The sequence below is a fragment of the Pan paniscus genome, chromosome 2, assembly GCF_029289425.2.
Source record: "Pan paniscus chromosome 2, NHGRI_mPanPan1-v2.0_pri, whole genome shotgun sequence".
Taxonomy (NCBI): Eukaryota; Metazoa; Chordata; class Mammalia; order Primates; family Hominidae; genus Pan; species Pan paniscus.
In genome coordinates this window covers 89,758,705-89,766,721 of record NC_085926.1, presented here as the reverse complement: position 1 = coordinate 89,766,721, position 8,017 = coordinate 89,758,705, and the positions used below count along the sequence as shown (strand labels likewise).

Below are 8,017 nucleotides of genomic sequence, written 5' to 3'. Positions count from 1 at the left end.
ATTCTTATTTTTATAGATTATAGCCTATGTCCTTTGTAACACATAAAATAACAGAGTGAATAGAACAATACCTTATAGTAGCCAAAATGTAACTAAAAATATATTTAGTAAACTTATATTCAGCTTCTGTTCTTAGTAATAAAGAAGATAATAGCTAATTATTTTTGATCATTTATAATGGGACCAGAAACAGTAATAAGAACTTTATATAGATTGTGTTTTTAATCTCTAAACAAGTCTTAAGGTAGAGAGTCTCCTATTTTATAGATAAGAAATCTGAAACACATAGAGACTGAGAAAATTACCCTAAATTATATATCTCATAACTGACCTTGTCAGGATTTGAACAATGTTTGACTCAATATCCATGATCTTTACTATGCTTTGTGAACTCTCAAAGCATAAAGGGAACTTAATATTTTCAGTGAATGTTAATGTGCTGCAGGCAAAAATACAGGCTCAACTATTTGCATTAGCAAGGTGAGTCAAGTTGAAGATGTTCTTTCATTTTATTTTATACATAAATATGTTTATTATGCTTTGAAATAAATTGTATTCTTTCTACTATGCAAGGATGCCTTCTCAACCAAAGCAATATGTGCACTTTCAACAAGCCTGCAATAGGATGGTATTGAACATCTATAACACACTCAGCCGAAACTAGGACACAAAAGGAATCCTACCCTCAGAAATTACCCATTGTTTTAAAAGATGTGTTTGTGTATTTTCTTTCTTGAGGAAAAGCCTTACTAGGTTGTTTTGCAACTTTAATTTTCCACAAAGAATCCATCAGAATTTCATTTCAGTTCACAGCTATGTTATATAACTTTAAATTATTAAAAATCATTAACACATATAATGGGTACATATTTTAAGAAAATTTGACTTATAATAGGCCATTAACTCATGTGACATTTACTATTTCCTCCCCAAATACTATTATTGTAGAAGTTAGATTATTTGTGAAATAATATGCAGTTATATTGATAGCATAAATCTGTAATAGACTAAAGAACATAGTCCGACTTTGCTTCAATGAGAACAATAAATTTATCAATTGTCTTGTTTTATTTAATGCTTACTTATTCTTTCATTTCTCTATGTTAAGTTATATACTTGGTTGTCTCCTCTGTCTCTCCCTCTCTCTCTGTCTCTCTCATTTACTCATTGTCTTTTTAAAATAAGACTAAAGGTATGATTTTCTTTAATGCAAAATCTGCAGATTTTACCTTGAACCTGTTTATATCCTTAGAAAATACATGCCTTTCTTTAAATTTGAGGATAAAATGTTTCTTTATGGACTAAGAAAAGTATTACAGAACCGAATGTTTTAGGGAAGGGATATAATTTAGAAAGGTTTCTTAAAATGCACTGAAATCACAGGAGAGGAAAGTAGGTCTCCACTTTCTCAGCAGGTTGCTTGTAAATCCAAATGACATGCACAATGTATTGAAATATTCCATGACGGACTCGCCACATTTACTGCAGCATTAACATAAGAAGCTCCTCCAATGGTTCACCTTCTTGCTTACTGATGAGTGGAATTGTTTGTGTCTCCACTGGGACTATAATTGGCACTCACCCTTCCCTCAGCCTTTCAGAATATTGGCATTTCTTTTGAGGAAATTCTAAAGCAAAGGAGGAACTAAATGAGGGCAGGAGGATCTTTTAAATAGGTGAGATCATCCATCAAGTACCAAGTCTTCCATATTCTCAAGATTTATTTGGGTAGCAACTATTATCTCTTGCACAATGGATGTGAAAGAAGTTATAACAATATTTTTGCATATTGCTTCCTACATTACCTATATAAATTAGAGTCAATTTACAGCTTTTTTTCTAAAGCAATGCTTTCTGCCTCTAAATTCATCTGCTGTGAAAAATGAATCATCTTTTTTGACCCATACACAAACTGCATTTATAGATCATTTTAATGATATAATAAGCTTTTATTTTAACAAATTCTTTCTTGAATAGTCAAGTTTTCTTATACATAATAATTTTCTACTTAAAACAAACTCTAACAATATATAATAATACCACAATTGTTTATTGAACATTCAGGCACCAGTCACTATGTTCAGCATTTTATACATATTCCCTCTTAATCCTAATATTCATTTATTTCAATATTACTATCCTCATTTTACTAGTAAAGTAATTGAGAATTAGGGAAACCAGGTGATAGTTCCAATAACCCATTTCTTAAAAAGTAATTGGGCAAGATTTCAATCTAGGTTACTTTGGCTCAAGTATTTGATCTCCTAGCCTGCATCTTGTTTTATTAAGGAGAGTATTGTTCACCTACATATTTGCCAGTTGAGAAGAAACGTATTTCACAAAGGAATCTTGTTGTTTTAAAAATATATTCTGCAGTGTTGCCTCTTATATGTCAAACATATTTTCCTTAAAAACATTTTTAGTTTGCTTTGCACTCCACTGCACACTATTAAATACCCATAAAGTTGTTTATATTTCATTTTAACCCTTGCAATTATCGTAAGGTCAGTAATCATGATGCGTCTTTTACTCCTGATTTTATTAAACAATATCTTCTCTCTTATTTTCTTCATCAACCAATTTTGACTATTATGTTGATCTGTTTCAAAGAAAAGAAACAACATTTGGTTCATTGTTTTGTTCATTTTGATTTGTTTTCTATTTTATTGATTTCTACTGCAATATTTATGATTTCCTTCTTTCTTCTTGCTTGGAGTTTAGTTTGTTTATAATTTTGTTCAATAATACTACATATACTTGCTAATTTTTATATCGTTTTACTTATTACTGAAAACTGGTGTACTAAAGCTTTCAAATCTTATTGTTGCATTTTTAAATTCGTCCTTCATTATGTCTGTTATTAATCCATAAATTTGGGGGCTCTGTTGTTCCCTGAATATAGGTTTGAAATCATCAGATCTTCCTGATGAATTGTTTCTATTATTATAACATCCTCATCTTTGACTCCTGTAACTTTTTTCTTTGTTTTAAACTCAATTTGTTCTATTAATGCTACTTTGTCATTCCTGCTGGCATTATATATTTGTCTGTACTTTTACTATTGATCTGTTTATTCTTTGAATCTCAAACTTTCTTATTGCAGTTGATATGACATAGTGTATGACTTTTTTTTTTTTTTTTTTTTTTTTTGAGACGGAGTCTCACCCTATCACCCAGGCTGGAGTGCAGTGGCATCATCTCGGCTCACTGCAATCTCCATCTCCTGGGTTCAAGAGATTCTCTTGCCTCAGCCTCCCAAGTAGCTGGAATTACAGTTATGTGCCACCGTGCCAGGCTAATTTTTGTATTTTTAGTAGAGACGGGTTTTGTCATGTTGGTCAGGCTCGTCTTGAACCCCTGACCTCAGGTGATCTGCCCACCTCGGCTTCCCAAAGTGCTAGGATTATAGGTGTGAGCCACCTTCAGTGGCATCAATGTTACTTTAGGCACTGGCTTCCTAATTTCTATCCTGGGAATATTTCCCAATAATCATGAAAGCCCTTAATTAGACATTAAACTTTTATACTCAGAAAATATTAAGTGCTTCTGTTTTCCTAGCTTAACACTGACTGGTGAAGTTTTTGTAGAATAGGCCTAACAGAATCTGAAAAAAATGATACTATGGAACTGGCTTTTTAATCTTATTAGATTTGAATTTAGTAATGGTCTCGTTATCAGTGAAAAATGGAAAGTACAACACAGATTATCCTTAGCATGTAGTTGTAAAAGAGTTAGCTAAATGATCACATATAGCTAAGTACTTATATAAGGAAAACTGTGGGAGAACAGGTAATTGTAGCAATACAAGATAAGGGAGGAAAACAGTACAAGAATTGTGGAATGGGCTGGCATCTTCTAAGTGCAGTGGAAAACCTGAAGAAGGAAAATGACAGACTAACTGCTTTAAATTTCCAGTTTAAGGCCAGGGATCAGAAATAATTCATTATAGTTTCACAGCTAACATTTGTGAAAACCAAACCCAAAGTCTAAACTTTTTCGTAGCTGTATTATTTAACAGAGAAATCAATTCACAGTTTCATCAGTTCTTTTTCATTCGGGTATTGGTTTGGAACAAGTAGAACTCTGAGAATAAGAATGGAACATTTGGCAGGTGTCGATAAACCTGAATAACTTGTCTTCTCTTATGGTTTGAATTACATTCCCCACCACATTCATATATTGAAGTCCTAACCCCAGTACCCCAGAATGTGACCTTATTTGGAAATAAGATCCTTGCATATTTAATTCATTAAGATAAGGCCAATAAGGTAGGCCCTAATCTGACTGATATCCGCATGAAAAGAAGAAATGCAGACATGGAGACGGATTACACATATGGAGAATGACATGTGCACCTGAGGTAGAGATCAGAGTGATGCATCTACAAGCCAAGGAGCACGAAGATTGCCAGCAAACCACCAGAAGCTAGTAGAGAGGCATGGAACAGATTCTCACAGCCTTCAGAAGAAACCAACCCTGTTGATAGCTTGATCTTGGACTTTTAGGTTCCAGAACTGTGAGACAATAAATTTCTGTTGTGCAAACCACCTAGTTTATGGAACTCTTTTAGCCCTAGAAAATATCATTCTTCAAACAAACCAAGGCCAACCAGGAACTCTGCTAGGAGATGATCAGATCTACAATGTTATTGTTACCGCCCACACATTCATCATAATCTTCTTTATGGTAATACTAATCATAATTGGGGGTTTCGGCAACTGGCTAGTCCCGCTGATAATTGGTGCACCCGATACTGCTTTCCCTCGGATAAATAATATGAGCTTTTAACTTCCCCCTCCGTCTGTTCTACTCCTACTTTCATCCTCAATAGTAGAAGCCGGTGCTGGAACCGGCTGAACAGTTCATCCCTCTTTAGCGGAAACCTAGCACATGCAGGAGCCTCTGTGGATCTGACCATCTTCTCACTCCACTGGGCAGGGGTTTCTTCTATTTTAGGGGCCATTAACTTTATTACCACAGTCATTAACATAAAACCACCAGCCATATCAAACACCACTTTTCATCTGATCAGTCCTCATTATGGCAGTCCTTCTACTCCTTTCTCTTCCAGTCCTATAGCTGACGACATTACTGTGCTATTAATTGACTGTGACCTCAACACTACTTTTTTTGACCCTGCTGGAGGGGGTGACCTTATCTTGTATCAACATTTATTCTGATTCTTTGGTAACCCTGAAGTGTATATCCTTCTCCTATCAGGCTTCAAGATAATCTCTCGTTCGTAACATATTATTCTGGAAAAAAGGAATCATTTGGGTATATAGGCATAGTGTGAGCCATTATATCAATTGGCGTCTTAGGACTTATCGTATGGGCTCACCATATATTTACAATAGGAATAGACATAGACACAGAGCATACTTCACGTCCACTACAATAATTATTGCTATACCTACTGGTGTCAAAATATTTAGCTGATTAGCTACACTGCATGGCAGTAACATCAAATTATCTCCCACAATATTCTGAGCCCTGGGATTCATCTTCCTTTTCACAGCAGGAGGCCTAGCCTGCATTGTACTAGCTAATTCATCACTTGATACTGTCTTACATGATACGTATTATGTTGTAGCCCATTTCCACTATGTCCTATCAATAGGAGAGGTATTCGCCATCAAGGAGGCTTTGTCCACTGATTCCCCCAATGTTCAGGTTATATACTTAATCAGACCTATGCTAAAATCCACTTCACCTTTGTACTTACAGGGGTTAATGTAACCGTTTTCCCATGGCAATTCCTCGGCCTATCGGTATGCCCTGGTATTACTCCGATTATCCTGATGCATCCGCCACATGAAATACTCTCTCATCTGTAGGCTCATTTATCTCACTAACAGCAGTTATACTAATAATCTTTATAAAACAAAAAGTTCTAACAATTGAACATTCATCTACTAATTTAGAGTGGCTTTACGGCTGTCCACCACCTTACCACACATTCGAAGAGCCAACCTACGTGAAAACCTAAACGAGAAAGGAAGGAATTGAATCCCCACAAACTGGTTTCAAGCCAATCCCATAACCTCTATGACTTTCTCGATAAGATACTAGTAAAATCATTACATAACTTTGTAAAAGTTAATTTATAGGTAAATCCTGTAGGTCTTAATGGCTCATCCATTTCAAGTAGGCCTTTGAGACGCTACATCCCCTATTATAGAACTGCTCACTTTCCATGACCACACTCTTATATTTTCTTAATTAGTTCTTAATTAATTAGTTCTTAATTAGTTCCCTGGTCCTCTCTATTATCTCCCTAATACTCAGAACAAAATTAACTCATACTAGCACCATAGATGCCCGAGAAACCGAGGATGTCTGAACTGTCTTACCTGCCATTATCTTAATTTTAATTGTCCTCCCATCCTTACGTATTCTGTACATAACAGGTGAGCTTAACAACCCTTCTCTTACCGTCAAAGCAAATGATATTGAAGCTATGAACATACAGACTGAAGAATTAGGCTTTGATTCTTACATAGTCCCAAGAGCAGACTTAAAGCCAGGAGAATTTCACCTCCTGGAAGTTGATAACCAAACAACTCTCCCAGTAGAGATCCCCATCCGTATATTAATCTCATCTGAAGATGCCCTGCACTCATGAACTATCCCCTCACTGGGCCTCAAAACAGATGCAATCCCTGGACGCTTAAATCAAACTACCTTGACTGCTACATGACCAGGCCTTTATTATGGACAGTGCTCAGAAATTTGTAGGTCTAATCACAGTTTTATACCTATTGTCCTTGAATTAATCTCCTTAAAATACTTTGAAACCTGATCCATATCCACACTATAATACAACTGTAAAGCTACCAAGCATTAACCTTTTAAGTTGAAGACTGAGGTGATCTATACCTCTCTGCAGTGAATGCCTCAACTAGATACTTCTACATGATCCATGTTATCCTGTCAACAATGATAACTTTATTCTCCATTTATTCAGTTAAAATGATCAAATTTCAATTATCATATACCCCCTACACCAAAAATAATCAAAATACAAAACATAAAGCCCCCTGATAATTAAAATGAATGAAAATCTATTCACCTCTTTTACTACCCTGACAATTCTAGGTCTACCTGAAGTAGTATTAATCATTTTATTCCCCACCATACTATTTCCAACCTCCATTCATCTAATTAGTAACCGATTGATTTCCATTCAACATAGATTAGCTCAACTTGTACTAAAACACATAATGATTACCCATAACATTAAAGGACGAACCTGATCCCTTATACTGATCTCCCTAATACTCTTCATTGCCTCAACCAATCTCCTCAGGCTTCTACCCCATTCATTTACACCAACTATCCAATTATCAAAAAATCTAGGTATAGCAATCCCCTTATGAGCAGGCACAGTAATTACAGGCTTGCGCTTTAAAACAAAAGTCTCCTTAGCTCACTTTTTACCACAAGGCACACCTATGCCACTTATCCCTATACTAGTGATCACTGAAACTATTAGCCTATTCATTCAACCAATGGCATTAGCTGTGCAATTAACAGCCAAAATTACAGCCAGACACCTACTAATACATTTAATCAGAGGAGCCACACTAGCATTATCAACTATTAGTCTTCCCACAGCTTCAATCGCTCTCATTATTCTAATCCTACTGACCATTCTCAAATTTGCCATAGCCCTTATTCAGGCTTATGTCTTTACACCACTAGTAAGCCTTTATCTATCTGATAACACATAATGACACACCAAACACATGCCTACTATATAGTCAGACCCAGCCCCTGACAACTAACAGGAGCTCTCTCAGCTCTCCTAATGACATCTGGCCTGGCCATGTGATTTTACTTTAACTCTATCACTCTTTTAACCTATATATAATATAGGTTATCTTATCTACCCGATTATTGAGGGCCTCCTATGCATCCTGTTGGTGAGTATCCAATTAATTTGTGTCTTTTCCTGTAGAAGCAGCCTTCCTTCTCCGACTGAGGATTTTAAGCTTCTCTTTACAGAGATAAAAAG

At 35.6% G+C, this 8,017-nt stretch overlaps 1 pseudogene; it reads left to right on the top strand.

Moving 5' to 3' along the window:
- Positions 1–7,052: 7,052 nt before the first annotated feature.
- On the top strand, positions 7,053–7,733 carry LOC117979710 (ATP synthase subunit a-like; annotated as a pseudogene).
- The last annotated feature ends 284 nt before the right edge of the window (positions 7,734–8,017 follow it).